This window comes from Enoplosus armatus, chromosome 6, assembly GCF_043641665.1.
Source record: "Enoplosus armatus isolate fEnoArm2 chromosome 6, fEnoArm2.hap1, whole genome shotgun sequence".
NCBI lineage: Eukaryota > Metazoa > Chordata > Actinopteri > Centrarchiformes > Enoplosidae > Enoplosus > Enoplosus armatus.
The window spans coordinates 6,190,047-6,208,766 of record NC_092185.1 but is presented as its reverse complement, the minus strand read 5'-3'; the positions used below and the strand labels follow the sequence as shown (position 1 = coordinate 6,208,766).

Genomic DNA, 18,720 nt, shown 5'->3' with positions numbered 1-18,720 from the left:
ACGATTCCACAACTCAACACAGAAGAGCCAGCAAGCATCTTCTGACTCTGCTGGGCTATAAACTACATGTCCCAGGCAGGGTGAATCCTCGCCCAGATATTAACACGCTGTCAGTACTCCTGATGATTTACACCAGACTGTGCTGCGCTGCAGGAGGAGGAAGACGAGGCTGGGAAAACGCCAGCTTCAGCTGCTGCTACTCTGGCTCTGTGAGGACTGCTGGTAAACTGGCTCTGGGTAAAACTGGTCCTATATAAACTGGTACAGAAGTGCATTTACCACTTCGGTTTCAGGTAGGACAAGTTTAGTGGACCACATCATCAACAACAGATTCCAACTAGTGCTGAAATGATTAGTCAGTAAATCAATTGGGAGTTTCATCTGATGGATACTTTAGCTGTCTGGAATGAAACAATTCAGACCAGAGTGTTTCAACCAGGAAATAAAGATTAATGCATTTAAGTAAAGAAACAGCAGGGAAGCAATGAAAAGTTGTTAACAAAACACTTCTCAAGTTGATGACAGCGCCGCCAACACAATTAACAACTATCTAATTTCACATGCTGCTACTGAATGTACAGCTACTAGCTACGATCATCATCATCATCACCAACAACAACACCTGGTGCTGAAGTGTACCTCTACAGTGAGCTTGCAGTATTTCAACCAGTTAGACACCACAGACCTGCACTCACCCTCTAACATGTCTCAATACGAGAGATAAATCAGCCTTATAGGAATTATAACTGCTGTGGGACACGTCGCTGCAGGCAGAGGTCTCACTGAGACGTTTGTTTGTTTAAGCCTCGGACATACGTTCACTGACAGATGCTGACTTGTACCGACCGTGATGCGCTTCAATTCATAGTACAATTGAGGGTCTGCGCCAGCCTGGCGTTCCACACTCCTTTCCAATGTGTGGCGGTAATGCACTATAACGTTTGCCAACCGCCATAAAAATGAAAAATGAAGTTTGTTGTTTTTGGCTAAACACGAAGAAAAAGGCAAAAAGAGAAAATATAATGTGCGACCGCTTAACGAGAATGGGACCAGGGACGGGGAATACAGTACATCGGTGCAAGAGAAGCATCAATGAGGAGAAGCATCACCAGTAACCTAGCGCATGTACAGTCGGCACGCAGCCCAAACTTTGTGAGTGCGCAGGCCGTACGCATTAGGGTCCACGCAGACATTGGCAGATGACGACATTTACGTCACGCAGACAGTATGAAGCAAGCTTTAGTGACACACTGCAGGATGAAGGCATTTGTAAATCGCAAGTCCACAATGAAAATGGGAGGCGTCTGTGAATTTATAGTTTCTAGTGTCATACTAGACCACAAAGTATATTAACATTCACTGTGGTCATATAATCTGATTGACCACAAGGACTCACAGATCTCACGCCTCAATGCATGACAAGTTAAAAGATTATTAGTACTTTTTTGAATTATCATATTTTCATTTCATAAAGCTGTATAATCCTTTTGTCTTTTGTCTGCATGGAACTTTTTTCCCTTGAGCTTCAAACACTTCAGTGAATATTGTCACATACTGATAATGCTAATACTGTGATGATTATAGCAAAATTAATTTGACCCATGCTCCAAATCATTACCAGTCAGCAAGTCTATTCTCAGACCAATTCATCTTGGAAATAATCTCAAAAGTAGAACACACGCTGAATTAACATTAAATTATTAATTAAATTAAAAGGTCCCATATTGTAGAAAGTGAAATTTCCATGTCTTCTTTGATTATAAAGCAGGTCTACATGCTATATATACAGCCCAATTTCGAAAATCTGAATAAAGACCAGATCCTACTTTACTGAAAAGACTGATCACAGCACTGCTCTCTTTAAAATAACACTAACTCAATTGAGTACACACATCTTAACCTTTTTCTGTGTAAACTAAATAAAGATTAAATTATAATGAAATGATATGAAACATTCTATTATTGACAGCCATTGTCAAAGGCAAAGCCAGTGTAGAAAGACACGGCTGACAGCAGCAGCGCCGTCTGTGTGGACACCACAAGCCTGCGAGACGCAGTAGTTCAGTGAGGTGGCCGTCACACACCGCTCATGCAAGACGTGTGACCCGGCCGTTAGATGTGTTGATAGGTGGATATCCAGTTCTTACTGCCTTCCCTCTCCCTGTAGGTCAAAAGGTCACACTTTAAGGGTCTGTTGTGCTCAAACCACCAGCTCTGCTCTAGCAGAGGTCAAAGGTCAGGGGTTAACCAATACTGCGTTACCTAAGGACAATCATGTTGGATGCCATGTCGAGCTGAACATAAATGTGTCTGATTCCGAGAACCAAAAGGACTGTGCTCTTCAATGTTTGTGTATGCAAGTATTTACCTACAGGATGTTGTTAACAGAGTATTACAGGGTGAATTAAATGTTCATTGTGTTGATTAAGACGAAGTCACTGGACCTCTGTTGCCAAGACTAACCACAGACGCAGCCTTTCTGTGGCTACTTTGCTAAATTGGCTAGATTTCAATTTCTATCAGAGTCTGCCCTGAACTAATTTTAACTTTTTGTTTGCGGTGGGCGATAAATCCCATAATCCACTAACCACTTTCACTCCTTCAGCAGCCTGGTAGATGTTTACACTGCGTCTCCAAATGATGTCTGCTGGCTGTTACCTGCAGGGACACAAACCGAGTTATTCTTCATATTTACTTACTGATATGAAACTTGCATTGACCTAGTATTGATCCCAGAATGACAAACTATTCCTTTAGCACAAAAGAACTAAGGATGGTGTGACGACATAGCAGGAGGATTTTCTACTTCGCACGAAATGAACATTTTCTTCAGAAATTCTCTTGCAACAACACTTTTAAAGTCAAAATGGCTTCAACAACTAAATTTATGAACACTGAGCTGCAACAAGGCACAATAACACCTTTTCTGTTTTTGTGTACTCACTCAAGGTACAAATAACATTCAACCTTTAACTAAAAGCTCCACTAACACTAGGTTAAAACAAGTCTAACATATCACCAACAAAACACAGGAAATCAATGTGATGGTGACACAGCAGCAGGGCGAGATGTCAACATAACGTCAGCTCAGAGCAGTGAGAGCAGTGGTTCAGCCCTGTGTTTTAACAGGAGGATCCTCCCTGCAGGGCAGCTCTGGGGTCAGCGCTCAGACTGAAGCAGCTAATGTTTCACACAGCCATCCTGCTCCGGCTCTGTCCCTGGTTTAACCCCTGAACCTGCTGATGTCCAGCCAACAACACATCCAGCCTGAGTCACTGCAGGGCAACACTCATGTCAGCCCAAGATACTTTATGGCCTTTTTAAAAAGAACTGTCAACTAAATACACACACAAAAAGCTGAGTTCTGTTCACAACAAATATGATAACCAATTAACCATGTTAATTTTGATCACCCTGCTCTCAGATCTGTGCAGTGGCTTTCTGTTTATCAAATAATTGATTTTAATACTACTGACTTGTACTGCTGGTTTATAAAACACTGAATGGTTTAGGGCCAAAATACATTTTCTGTCATTTTTGGACTCAAATTTGGGATCATTCATTTATATATAGCACTGCACTTTTGTGCACTTTGGATTGCCTTGTTGTTGATAAGTGCTATACAAATACAGCACACAAATGAACTTGCCTTTCATTCTAGCTTGTCCAGTGGGGGGGAATTGCTGCTTTTCTTTGTCTTATGTCACAGTAAACTGAATATATTTGGGTTTTGGACTGTTGGTCGAAAAAAACAAGACATTTGAAGACGTCACATTGGGAAAATGTGATGGTTAATTTAATTGACTAAAACATAACAAATGGACTAAAACACAAATAATCAGATTAACTGATAATGACAATCGATAGTTGACTGTTATTACTGTAGCAGCAACACAACAAAAGATGCATTTTCAGGCAGTGTTTTTAATCTTTTATGAACCCAACGTAATCTTGTTTACACCTTCTCATTCACGAAGAGTGACGATCAGTGCGAGGAGGAGGTTTGCACTGGAAATAGTTTTTGACCCTTTCGTCAACCTGCTACAGCAATATTGGTTTTGGCCTTGTTGACAAAAAGAAAAATATGGAACAGTAGCAGACTTAGCCTTTAAATACCAGCAACACTATCAGCAGTTGTATAAATGAGGAGCTCTCTGACCATTTTACTGAACTCTGAAACTGCACAGACATCTCAAAGGTAAAGTTTAAAAAGTTTAGACAGACAACTCCATCAAAGCAGCATAATGTAAAACTCACAGCCAATATAAAATATGTATTTACATTCTTTCTCTGTAAAATTCAATATTCAATGTGTCTGAAGTGAATGAAGACCTTTCTGAGTTTAGATAATTAGACCTGCAGACAGAGCTGCCTGCAAGTTTTCTGATTGAATCAGTATTCCCTGAAGAAGAAATGATCAGTAGGGGAGCTGGTCGACTTCAGATCTGTCCTGTTTCTCTCTCTCTGCTGTCTGTTTGTACATCGATCTGGCCTCCCTTCTGCAGAGCCCCGTTCAGACTGGTTGTTATTGTTTTTTTGTGTATGCAGGTCAGTTCTTGTCTGATACTGGCCACTTTGTGAACAAACAACCCAAACCATTAGACCTCAGAAATAACTTGAATTGAGAGGTGTTCTCGCTGTCTAAATGAACACTGACAGATAGAACAGGATATCAATCAGATCAGTTATCAGCTGTTAGACAAGTGCACTGAATCTTAAAACTATGAGCACCATCAATCATCCATTTGCAGGAAATGAAAGAAATATGAGCTACACAGCAAGTGTAAAGTGTTCATTTTGAAGGTATGACTGCGCAAAAGGAAAACACCGACGAATTCTATTCACAATTAATAAAAACTGATGTCAGGTGGGAAACGTGACACGATTTTATGTGTGTTGAACTGCAGCAGAGATCCAGGGCCTCTGTTTCAGACTCTGTGATCAAACTGTTGAAGTCAGAGCTTTCAGGACTGTTTGGATTCTGTGAGTAGCTCCTCTGGGAAAACTGTAGCTCTGCTTTCTACTGCTCAATCAGCAGAGTTGCAGTAAAGGTAGGTGAGGCAAAGTGTCGAAATGCAGCTTTAACAATACAAAGTAACCTATCAGGAAATGTGTGCTTGCCAGATGGAGTTACATTGAGCCAGGTTCAACCTTTTCGCCAGACGGCCCTGAGGTGTTTTGCTGGAGCCCTCTGTGTTGGCACTCCCGCTGCATTGACTGGGTGGCCCCATTCCAGTGAATGAGGACTGCATTTTTTCACACAAGGCTGAAGTCGGTCTGAACACAGCCTAAGGCAGACGACCACAACTCTGCTGTTCCACACTGAAGATCACATTCAGTCATGTGAAAGTATATTAGTACCCAGTACATCAATGCAGCTCACCACCAACATCATTAAACTGCAAATTACAGAGTTACAGCAGCAGACACGGTGCCATTTTCTTAACCCAATAGGTTCGTTTGTACTTCTTACTTGTAGTGGAGAGCTCTCGTATATAATAAAAGCATAGAATAGATATAGGTTGTTGTGTCTTCCCACTGAACTATCTTTGTAGATAATTTATTTGCAGATGCAACCATAGTACAGCAGCTCAAAAAGGGGAACCACAGGGTCATACTCTGTCTGTACACCCATGGGTAAATCCCAACTCTTGACGTTTGTGGAGGTTTGACTTATGGTGATGTCAACCGCTGTCAGTCAGACGATTGTTAACATATTGCCACACCCCTTGTATACATAGAAACACAATGAAAGCAGGCTCATAGAGAAGCTAATAAAGAAGAAACCACCAGCTGCACTGACACTTCTGCCTTCACACATTTTCACATTTTGTTGGGCTTTTTAAAAAAAAGGTGTAGCAGTATGCAGCTATCAGCACTGAAGACTGAACACCACACTGAGACTGACCATCCCGCTGGCAGTCAATCACAACCAACTGGGACACAGCAAAGGCCTTCTTCAGTCACAACTCCACTTCCCACCAGCAGCACCAATGTGCATTTGTTTACTAATGAGAGCAGGAGGGTGAAGGAAGTGAAAGCTAAACCACTACACCTGAGCCTCTGAATCAGGTCTCTCACTCTCTACATAAAAGGGGACATCCTCCATTTTGTGGATACGGTTTTCTCAAGAAAAAAAAAAGAAAAAAGAAAACCATCACCTGCAAGCTTTGTCATGCAGCTGCCACTGCCAGCGGTGGAAACTCCCGCATCCGGTTTCAGCACATACAGATCAATATGTGATAAGAAATGAAGTGAAATCAGACTTAAACAAACAAAATGAAAAAAGTTGTAATTGCTGTTCAAGTTTAAAAATAAATACAATGTTAAATCTCAGGCTGAGCAGTTTTACATGCTTATCTTGTATTAAACCTCTTCAAACTGGTACTCGACCATGGAAGCAACTCTGAAGCCTTGAAATGTGAATCCTCGACAGGCATGAAAACAACAACCCACAAACTCCACCAGCAACACAATGAGATCGCCAAAATAAAAAAGGCCTGGAGCCTTCGGCTGCTACCTGAAAAAGGAACCATATCATGAAACTCTGTCTCGATCTACTGTTGACCTGCTCAGGCAAACAGCTGCGGGGTCCAAAGCACCTCATTTAAATGGTATCATGGTTGTGTCAAGTGACTTGACTTTCAGCAGTTCCTTGAAACCTGTGAAAATACTGGTAGGGTTTAAAAATGAATGGGTGTAACATTGCTACTTTTTTTTTTGTTTTTTGTTTTTTTTACAGCTTTGTGCTTTTATCAATCCATTAGCAGAGGTGGATATATTCAAATATTTAAAGGTTAACAATACAGTGCAGCCTGATGACTAATGAATTACTGCAACAATTCATCAAGACTATTTCATTTAGACCCTTAACATAACGTCTATTAAAATAATACAAATTAATAGTGAAAGATTTTACACAGCACTAAAGACCAGTCAAGAACCTGAGGTTTGATACTAATGATGGGTGAACAAAGTTAAAGCCAGGTGCACACTTTGTTAATACTATTTATAGCTCAGTGTCACTGACAAACAGATCTGCAGCTGGAATTTTCAACTGCCTTATGTATTGAGTTTGTTTGATTGTTGATAAATTGACATCAAATTTCTATCATTACCTAGCTACCTAAACGTTACCGTCAAAGCAGCAGCAATGTTTTATTGAACTAGCTGAGGTTTAAATGGCCACAGACTGGGTATCCTGATGGCTAATCCAAGTCAGACCAGAAGGTGGCAAAGCAAACTTAATTTGCATGTCCTCATGAAATAGGCGTTTGTGCAAAGCTTGGTGAAGTAATGACTAGCTGGTGAGCTAACCTGTAGCATGCTAGCCAGCCGCTAACAAGCTAGCGCTGGTCAGCCATGTTAGTCTGGCGAGTTGCTAACCAAACAGTAAAAGTAAATCAATACAACATATTACTTCAAACCCTGCCTCTTTAGTGGAGCAGTTTATACTCAAACAAAGCAAAGCGGCTACAAAAAGTCTAAAGTGAAATGATATTCAATTGTGTTTTATGACAGACACGAAACCCAATTGCCCAGACAGTCAATTTGTTCTGCATCAGCAACCATGTTCAGCCTGCATCCATCAGGACTCTCTCTCCACTTGACATTACAGAGGACACTCCACCTTATTGATCATCCACCGGGTGTGTAGCTCCGTCAGCTGCTCTGCTCTCAGCACACTGCTGAGCTTTAACAGCAAACTTCATACTGAACATCGGAACATGGGAACCTACTGTTAAAGAGTTCTGCTACAAAATCAAAGTGACAATCTGCTCCACATGCTAAAATCTACATACTAACACAGAAAATGAGATGTTCTTAAGCCCTACACTCCTTATTGGTTTCAGATAGGAGTTTAAACTTAAGCTATTCGTATGTTAAAAGGAAAGATAAGCATGTTGATAAAGAGACGAGTCATGCAAACACACCCCAATCTGCTTTATCAGTTTAAGTGCTCCCACATGTATTCATTCTGTTTGTTTCCACCCTCAACCGTCAATACACATTTGGCTATGTACTTGTTATTTTAGTGATTTACCATCAACATATTTGTAATTTATCAATAATGAGCAATGTTGAAACACCAGCAAGACATTTTATATGAGTAGGGAACAAAGATGTTTCATCAACTTATATTTCAGACAATAAAAGACCTTTTAATGGCAACTGGAACTGAAAATAGAAAAACGAACGAATAGAAAACGAAAGCAACTGTTGACCTGATAATATCTTAATTACATTTTCACCGTCCACCAGAAAACTCAAGAAACTGAATTTAAGGTATAAAAACATCACTTTAGTGTTTTCAAATAATTAAAAGCCTTGAATTAGGAAAACAATGAGTTGAAATGAAAACCTGATGTTGGTTTCCACAATTATTTTCATTGTTGAATGATCTGCTGATTTTGGTGATTAATCAATAGCATATCGAAAAATTTCAAAAATTGGTTTAAACTTCCTGTCACAATTTCCCCAGAGCTGAAAGCTGTTTTGTCCAAAACCGAGAAACAACTCAGTGTTTAACCGATTTTCAATATAGTTGCCAACTAATTTCTGTTGATCATATTCAGTAATAAATGTTCCACTGTGTAACATTAACGGTCATCTTTCCACCACATTTGTACATGTTGGTGTATTCTTGAATTTCATGTTGCTGCATCTAGAAGTGATGGCATTCATCGCTGTCAATTGATTATAAATTAATGTCTTTCTGTTGCAGTGATAATGTGGAGGACGAACCGACAGCCATATTCATCTACTGCACCACTACCACTCCACCCAGCATTGTCAGTCTCTCTCTCTCTCTCTCTCTCGCTCGCTCTGAGGCGGAGTTCAGTCAGTGGCCAGGAGATGCAACAGCTAAACTCCAGTTAACACCCTAAGATCTGCACCGCCCTGGCCTTTATCTCCTTCTCACTCTCACATGTGACTTACAGAACATGTCCGTTTCTGAGTGAAACATAAATTATCAAAGCGTTTTCAGTTTAACTGCTTTATCTCCACCTAGTTGCGTAACTGCCGGTGAAACAGAGGCCTCAACACAACTGGACCAAAATGGAAGCATGTTCAAATATAGTGCAAGATACAAAGATGTGTAAATGTACTACAGCTTTGTTTGTTTAGGTTATGCTTGCTTTCTGCGACCAATGCTTGGCCATCTTTTCAGGTAAGATTGAAGATACTTTACTGAAAAATAGAGATGTCTCGAGCTGGGGTGATACATATATTAACGGATCAGGATGGGTTAACTCTAACCCCATCAAATGTAAAGTGAGGTTTTCAGCATTACATGTTAAGACGGAGCAAACAGCAACCACACTCTTAACATATAAAGGCTTCTGTTGTGTGGTTCCAGCCTTTTAAAATGTAAGGATTTGCTGCTTCTGCATGTCATAATGTAGGATGTGATGCAGCTGAAAACATGTCATGGTCATGAAAGCTAAGTCTGCCCCAAGTCTCTGTCATTGTAGCTAATGTTAAGATAACTAGCTGAGGCCAATTGTATATTTGCTGCGACTGTGACAAGCTGAGGCTGTGTCTGGGATTAGACTATGGACATGGCCATAGATTGTCATTGCTGTGACTATAGTTATAGCTATTGCTGTTATGATTAGCGAGCAACTGCGTGCCGGTGTGAACTGACATGGTTTCATTGCCTGAGAGTTGTGGGCGAGCTACTCCTGAACCCCTGCGGTGCATCATATTTGATAGAGGTACCAGGTTCAAATGCAGCCTGGGGTGTCTGGCTTTATAACGCGGTCTTGTCCGACCCTTCAGCGTGCTGCTCTGACTCTCTGGAGGACATGGCAGAGCTGCTGGTGTTTGCAGCAGTTCAACAGCTCAGGTAACTCCACTGAAATTTTTTGAGTCATTCAACACTGCAGCCGTCACTGAAGGACCTCCAGGGCTGTTTGTGACAGAGCGCTGGGCAGGCTGGTTGGGGTGATAGGAGGTCATGTGGCTCTCAGCTCCTCTCACCGCTCAGCAGTGCTTTCTTCCTGTCTGACCAGCCTCCCAGGAGGAGCAGACAGATCGGCTCATTTCAGCTTCCTGTTGGTGTCCTTCTCCAGGGCAGACTGGCTCAGCGATCCGGCTGTCAACCCGACCGTCACATAACACTACACAAGTTTGCACTGTGCTGCAGATAATAATAATCTGGAACTATATGTGTCCACAGCTATTACGAAGTGGATTGACGTCCATCATCCACACAGTAAGATTGACATGACTTGGCACCTGCTGTTTGAAGTGGAAATAAGTTAAATGTAAGTGTAATGAGTAAAATGTGTGGTAAAAAGTAAGTTCCCACTTTTCTTCACAAAGCAGAACTCAAACCTGCCTTGTACGTATTCACTGTATTATGATGAGCATTATAGAAAACTGAGATAAAACACTTTGCACCTAAGTTCAAAGAATATAAACACATTACTAGACATTACTTTATCCCAACAAAAGTGTTTCTGGTTGCTGGAGGACATATGTGTCTGTTATCCAACAGTAATGGAAACCAGTATGCAGACATGAACTTTTACAGCCATAACATGATCAGCATACAAGGATGAACCTCTAATCCTCCAGGTATGGGAATCTGAATTTTTACCTATTTATATTCTTATAGTCTCACAGTCATTCTGACTTCACAGTCAGAGTCCAAATAGTTTCTCAAAAGAAACACTTGAGAAAGTCTGTTGTAGCTTGATAATATTGGAAATTTTGACTATTTGACTATGCCGCCGGGTGTGTTTGCTGACTGACGCAGTCAAATTTATTTGTGCAGCAACCCCCACGGTATGACCCTCTGTGATTGGTTTAAAAAAATCACATGAAAAACCTCAGACAAGCCTCTCTCCTCTTTTGCGGTTCACCACTTTTGTTTACATTTTTCAGTACTTGGTGCAGGAAAAACAGCTTTATGATACTCCATTTCCTCTCATCGTCTACAACCATTGCCGCTGCTTTTGTCAAAGTGCTGGTCACTACTAGTTATGTTTCCTCTTGGTTACAATGCGTCTACATGCGTTCCACAACTGCCACTAACATACAGCATATATAAATGAAAAAATAAGACCAATGGCACTGTATTTGAGTGCATCACACTTCTGAGTTCAGGTTCATCCTTATGTACAAACTACCTCGACTCTCAAGGCCACAAATTCACTGGCGCACAATATCGAAAGAAGACAGCAACAAATAATTTAGTATCATACTGGATAAGCAGATTGAGTCATATGGTTCAACAGGACATAGTCAAACGAATGTCAGACACTTACAGAATACACCTCCCACAAGAGTAACCAGTATCCTGTATGTGTCAATATATTTAGTAGAAAGATATACATGCATTGCCTATTGTGTCCTTTCATGTTCATTCACAGATATAATTCCTTATACTGCTTCAGAGATCAATTAGTGTCCTGTTAGTGGATTTAAAACACAATGCAGCACTAAAAGGTGGACAAATATTGAGCTTACTTTAGGTTAAATGACTATCACACATCTTGTCGATGTAACTTTAAATAGGCATTTAAAATAAACTACTGCAACTGAGAAGTATTTTTCTTCCTAGCAGTTTAGCCTAATAACTAATGTTACAGGCCTTCAATCACTGTTATGCAATCACGCTCAAAATTGTATCCACGAGCCTATAGGTCATATTACTTGTAGCATGCTTTACTAACAGCAATAGAAACCGTATCTTTTGTGTCACTTGTGCTGCAAGTTACAAGTAAAGTTGAACCAGGTAACCCAGTTCAGGAGATATCTGTATCATGTCGTTAGCCTGCATTTATATTAGCCATGTTACTGATCTTTGGACGGTTGCCTGTTTAGGTCGTGGGGACAATAAACAAAAGAATTGCGTAAAATGCTAATAATCTGTGGGGGTTCCCTAGCTAATTGCATATGTAAAGAAACAGATAATTGTTGCTAACACACCAGTGCCATGGGGCTAACTAACCTAGCAACCGTTAGCTGAATTAATCGGAAGGCTAGCTGGCGGTGGCTGACTCGTCGGCCCCGATCTCACTACCCTTCAGCGCAAACCTAACATGCACACTAATAACGTCTTACAGTGGCTTTAGCTTAATAATATCGGTTTCAAATAAACAACACAACATTTAATCAAGAGTCCAGCATTGAATAATATGAAGATATTTGGAACAACTTGTGCAGCTAGTCCGAGGCCCACCGTGGCCCGCTACAAGGCTAACGAGATCCATTATCGGACGCCCTGCACCTTAGCTCCAACGGTGATATTTCTGTATTCTCGGTGTAGCTTTGCAGTGAACCAACCATTTGACAAGAACTACAACAGCATTTACAGCTGACACTACAGACGTCAAACCAGGTCTAAACCCTAACGTACAACGTTGTACAGATCGTTTATATAACTGTTGACCTAACGTCCTATTTGTCGTGTGATGGACAATTACCGATGCGGCGCTTTCAGCCTCCCTGTCAAAAATATAGATCCATTATCGGACAAGCGTTTTCCGAGATCTTCCTTGACCCTTCATGTTGTTTTAACCTATATACCACCGATTCCAGTTTCCAGCAGGTTTACTGCCATATTTGACAATAGAAGTATCCAGACTGGGTTAAATTGCTGATCAGGAGTTTATAAAACGCCACAATAGCTTGAAAACATGCTAAACGTCCCAGTGCTGGTTTAAACCGACGGTTACACAGATATCAAACGGGCATTGTAACGTAACGTTAGCAATTAAAATGTGTGACTAACTGTTACACACACAGTGAAACGTAGCTGATAATACGTTTAAAATGAATGTGGAGGTAGTGGTTCAGAATTTTCTGATAAAAAGGAAACAAGCAGGTCAGACGGGGACGTGTCCGATGATGGACGCATGCCCCTTAGCTCCCCGGTCTCTCCAGACAAAGACAGCAGCTAGCCTGCTGAGCTAACCCCCGGGATAGCTAGCAGGCTATCCCGCGTTTCAAAAAAGTGGATCCAAATCCCACCAAGAAAGCCAACTTCAACATGTCCACTTACCTCGTTTGAAATCCCTATCTGACAAATGTTCATGTACACTCCATAGGTTCGGATAATCCCAGTAAAAACAGTTAAGACAAGCTCCCAAACTGGTGGATTGAACAGGCAGACCAGTCAACGTGCTCCCAGTTCACTGGACCGCAGCCATCACACGGTCACATCCCGGAGAAAACTGGAAAACAGCGGGAAACACCGACATTTTGGAGTCAGTTCTCTGGTCTGGATGAAAATAAAACTAATCCCAGGTATTCCATGACTGGATGTGACATTCCCAGAGTTTCCAGAACAACGTCATCCCTGTTAACAGACACACAGACAGCAACAGACAGACAAACAGCACTGTGGGGCTAAATGGCTGTTAGGTACAATGCAACCAAACCCCGGAACACTGGATCATTGGAGTCACTGGACCTGGACTGGGTTCGCTGGATTTCAGGCACATACTGGACCTGGATTCAGTGAACGAAAGTCACTCACACTTTGGACTTGATTCATACCATCACATTGGACTGACCAGCTACTGTAAATAAAATATATAAATGGAAATGTACTATTTTACATTTCGTCTCCAACCCATTATTTTCTTTTGACTACTATATTTATGGATATCGGCAAAATGAGTGGTTTGATATGGGCAACACTTCATTGTAACTTCAGATAAACGTTTGAATACGTCTTTGCACAGAGCGAGGACTGTGGGTTTTGGCCCCCATCACTTCCATTGAAAGCCCATTAGGAGGGGATCTCTTCATGGCCAGTGTGGCCAGGAAGAATTATAAGCAATAAGCAGCAATTTCAGTGTTCATATGGAAACCTGACTATTGCTATATTGAGAGCTATAGTTGTTGAACAAACTGATTATTATTTTTGTTTATTTTGTTAAAAACAAGTAGACATTCACTGCCCTGAAAGAATTTACATGAAAAAGAATGATAATTGAAGGTTTGACTTTCAGTTTCTTCATGTTTCAAACCAAACTGTTTGCACATACTTTACATTACAGAGCTCCGGCTAATGTGCAAGCCAACGGATCAGACAGATGAGTCTCATGAGAAACATGTTTGAGCTCCATCTATTTCAACAGAAGCGAGGGTGCAGGTAGGGTAAGGAAGTTCTGTTCTGTGTTTTTTTTGTCACAGGGCACAAGATGAAAGAAGATGAATATTGTTAGATTAGTTTCAAGCTTTTACTTTTGAGGAAATAAAGCGTGGATTACACTTCATACCACATCAGGCTACTAATGAGCGAATCAATCTGCACGCCCTCCTGGGTTTCTGTCACAGCTGTAACTCGTCCTCACTTGACTGGACTCACTGGATTTATAGTCAACTGGTGTCATCATGTCCTGCTGCCATTTGTCTTTCCCACTCAAACAAGTCTCTGCTTTCTCTCCTCACACACACACACACACACACACACACACACACACACACACACACACACACACACACACACACACACACGCACTTGAGTTTAATGTAGGGATTCCAGATTGGTTACCCCAGCAACAAGGATATGATAGTGTTGCCTTTGACATGACATGACTATCTTTGTCTCTGTACTTCTTACCTCCTTCACACACACACACACATACACACTCACTTTTAATCAATATCCTCTGCAGAAAGAGAGAAAGAGCAACAATTACTTTTTTTATGTGAATCCTCTCTCCTTTTGTTCATTAAGGACGGAAGGTACAGAGCACAGTGAAGAAATAATAAAGGTATAATGAAGGAGTGATATGAACTGACACATATGGGTTCATGTACAGTTTTTTACACTATGAAACTGCTGATTCCCGATCAAATGTACAAGCATCCCACTGGTCAATCACTTTCTGTCCCATTTCAAAGGTCCGTCCAAATGTGGTCAAATGTGTGCCAGATATAGAAGTTTGAATGTAACGTCAGCCAACCCAACTCAATAAGCCTTGAAAAAACAGGAGAGAAGGGAATGTAACAAAATGGCAGCTAACACGGCTCACCTAAGGAGCTTCCTGGCAAGGAGTCAAAGGTAGTTGTTTAGATATAAAGAAACAGGTGACATTGACTTAAAACAACTGATTGATCTAACAGCAAAACAACAACCTTTCTAACCTCACAACAACATAAAAAAGAGCTCTGAACTATGTTCGGACTATATAGCTCACAGTACATTTACAGACATTTTAGTTTGCCCAGTACTTTGGTTTACGACCAAATACCTGCAGAACTAACGACATTCCCATCAGCCACCGCTGTACATTGTGTTGATAATTAGCTAATATTAGCATGCAAACATGTTAAACTATGTGGTGAACATTGTAAACATTACAACTGCTAAACATCAGCCTTACAGACTCTCTAGTGTGACTGAAAACTCTTAGACCCAGTCGACCCCTGAACCACTTCAGTAGGTGTGGCCCATGGATGTATTGTAACAACTGGATTCAGGACTCCAAGATGGCCCCCATTCATTCCAATATAAGTTGCTCACCCATACACCAAAATAGTTTTTTCTCTCTCTAGTTGAGTTCGGTGTTGTGCTGCCAGGTGGTCCCAATTATTATTATTATTATTACTATTATTATTATTATAATTTTTTTTTTTTACAGATTTTAAATCTTCATGGTTTAAAGAGTAATCATTGGCCTTGTTTGCAGTTTGAGTGTACCGCCAAGAGTTTTACAGACGTCTCTTTTATAATTATGATCTGTGGGAAAAATACTTTTTGGGTTGCAGGGGATTTTTGTTGCAGTACAGCTGTTTTCCACTGGGGCAAATCTCTGTGGTGTATCCAGCTCTCTACACCCCGGGCGTGGCCTCTCATATTCAATTTGACTGACGCACTGTTGATGTAAACAAATGGCAAGAAAATGATCTGGTTCCCTCAAAAACTTTTCATTTTTCCCTGAGAGGCATGTGTGAGTGTGTTCACATGTGTGGGAAGAGGTGATTGACAAGTTAATCACTTGCCACCTGAAATTAGAGTGTGAATCAATCAGGATTATGTTTGCATGGTAATTTAGAGTGGCAGTTTGTCAGAATGACGTCATAGACTTAGACAGATTAGCTGGAGGAGCTGCATAAGCATTGATCAGATCAGATCAGTGTAAACACACACTCGATCAGTGACTCTGATTACTCTAATCTCAGATTCCATTGATAAAAAGACATCTGAGCCTCAAAATAAAATGAAAAAATACTGCCTTCATTTTCCACTATAGTCATTGAGCATTGAGGCCAAACAGATTTCATCTCTCTCTCTCCTCCACTCCCCTAGAATGCCTCTCATCCATCCTGTCTCTCTCCACTGTAGAGCATAATAAGCAGACTTCAGAATAAATGGATTCCCCACGGCGTTTCATCACAGCAAGAGAAGAGAACACACACCCACTCAGTAGCAAAACATGCTCAATTAATCCTGCACACACACACACACACACACACACACACACACACACACACACAAATGGAATCAAAGGACATGGTGTCCTGAATGCAGTGCTGAGCAGCATATTGAACTATTCTTTGAAATCTGCTTCTGGCATCCAGTTTTATCTGTATTCAGAGGAGAAACTGGAGAATGAAAATTAGTGGATTTTATATTCCAGTCATTTCTGTTCTTCCACTCACGCCAACATCACAATTGTGTAATTAAACAAGTGGAAGAGAAGTCAAAGATCACAACAAGAAAGTCCACTCCAGCATTGTTTATTAGACGAGCTTCACAGAAATGTTTTTTTATAATTACACTGAAAAACAGTTCAGAAATGGACAGATCTCAAGAGTCTGCAAGGTCAAAGGTTCATGTGTCAGTGTCATGTTTACAACATATTGTACAGACCATAATTTCAAGCATGTAAGTGGGAAAAAAAGCTAAGTCCAATATTAACACATGTACAATTGATTCAGCCAATTCAAAATGAGGTCACACTTGTTTTCATTTGGTTTCACTTATGAAACCTGCGTTCATTGATTTATTGACCAACAGCACAACCAGCTGTAAACACAGCATTAACATATTATCATCTTATTAAGTAGTCGTGGTGAACATGTTAGTAAGCCAAAAGTCCTCCAAATAAAATGATGTTCCATTGTCCACGGCCTCGAGAACGTTACATAGAAGCATTTGCTGCATCTGACCCCTCTATCAGCAGAACCACATCATCTGTCTGTGTCTTCAAATACTGTTACGCATCACTGTGTCTTCTTTCAAACACAAGTATTTGTCAGTTTTAGAGAGAGAAAGGAAAAGACTAAATGGATGAAGACTAACTGGTTGGTTTGGCAAAAGCCAAGTTAACTTCCTCACCACAGATAAACAGCAGCACTCACCCGCTTCCCTGAGCTTTTCTATGGGAACCATCTGGAACTGTCTCCCATGCAGTGAATGAGACAGTCCCAAACGGAGTCACTCACTACTGATGGGTTAGGGCAAAACAAAATAAAACAACTGTCCTCCTCCATCATGACACGATGTCAGACGTCAGAATGTCAGCATGAATGAAGTGAAACAAAAGTATATTCTGTCTAGTTTTCAGGCTATCCCATCGCATGCTTGTTAGATGTTATGTATAACCAGCAAAGCTTTATGTAATGCTCTCATCCTAGGCTTTACCTTGCACAACATATGCATGCCTGCACGTTTGGGGGTGTGGAGTTAGAAAGAAGTGAGCTTACCAGACTTCTGCAGCCCGCTGCTCATCTCTGCTGCAAGCTAGAGGCTCCAGGCTACTTTAGCCGCTATTAGCACAAGACACCCCAAACTTCCACCCTACTGTCGGCGGTTAATTTGCATTGTGGGTAATGTAGGTGCCAGGTTTTGACAAGGAAGAAGAATGAATGTGTGGGATAAAAAAAGACGATATCTCTGGTTCTGCTGCATCGATTTTGATTCCTTTTTTTAAACTGTCCGTCATGAGTCTGACAATGTTATAGGAGTACAATGATAAATCAGTGAAGTACTTACCAAAACATCAACACCCGGTAACACTGAGGCACTTTAATTTTTGAAATACCCTACTCTGCCGAAAGCACCACTGTGTCCCTCCTGTAAAAATAGCCAGTTGGCACCTTAAAGGACCGTCCCACAAATATCTTACTGCAACCACCAAACCTGGCCGTCCTACCTGAATAATTATGTTCTCTTGGATGTGAGATTGGACTGAGGAGGCATCACTGAGGCTACAACTAACTGTGAAATAGATGACTGAGGTTTTGGTTTCATACCAGCTACACCTGCCAAGAAACACAGTCCTCTTCAGAGTGAGAAGCCTGGCTCGCTGCACAGATCTCTCCTTCAGTTTAACCCGAGCTGACGGCTTAATAAAAGGAGAGAGTTGTTTGTCTGTGAGCTTGTCTGTCGTCATTATTTCCGTCTCTGGGCTTCAGTCTTCATGGGGAGACTGTGTGGAGGAATCTCCTCGTACACATGGTCTCTGCTGAGTTTTGAAGTTAAACTCAGGTCACATTAATCTCTCTTACATCTCATTTATTCTGCAATAGACGCCATGATATGCTGTTTATTTTGTTTCATAAAAGAGGTAAATAAAAAAAAGACTTTAATAGGATGAAGTCACACAGAACATAGGCTTTCTTCCTACTGCTGCCAAGTTGAATTTACATCATATTTAGGCTTATTTTCATCAACATTTGTCCAAATTTGGGCAATGCTATTGTTTCAAAATCCCATTGTGTTGCTATTATCACATGTTTTTTTCTTCC

General features: G+C 40.9%; 1 protein-coding gene across 2 annotated transcripts in view; it reads right to left on the bottom strand.

Moving 5' to 3' along the window:
- znf609a (zinc finger protein 609a) overlaps nucleotides 1–13,351 on the bottom strand; it is a 39,942-nt gene extending 26,591 nt beyond the window's left edge. For both annotated transcript variants that reach the window (XM_070907122.1, XM_070907123.1), the window contains exon 1: nucleotides 13,016–13,351. The gene's annotated coding sequence lies outside the window, so the exon portion shown is untranslated. The remainder of the gene's footprint in view (nucleotides 1–13,015) is intronic.
- Nucleotides 13,352–18,720: the final 5,369 nt, after the last annotated feature.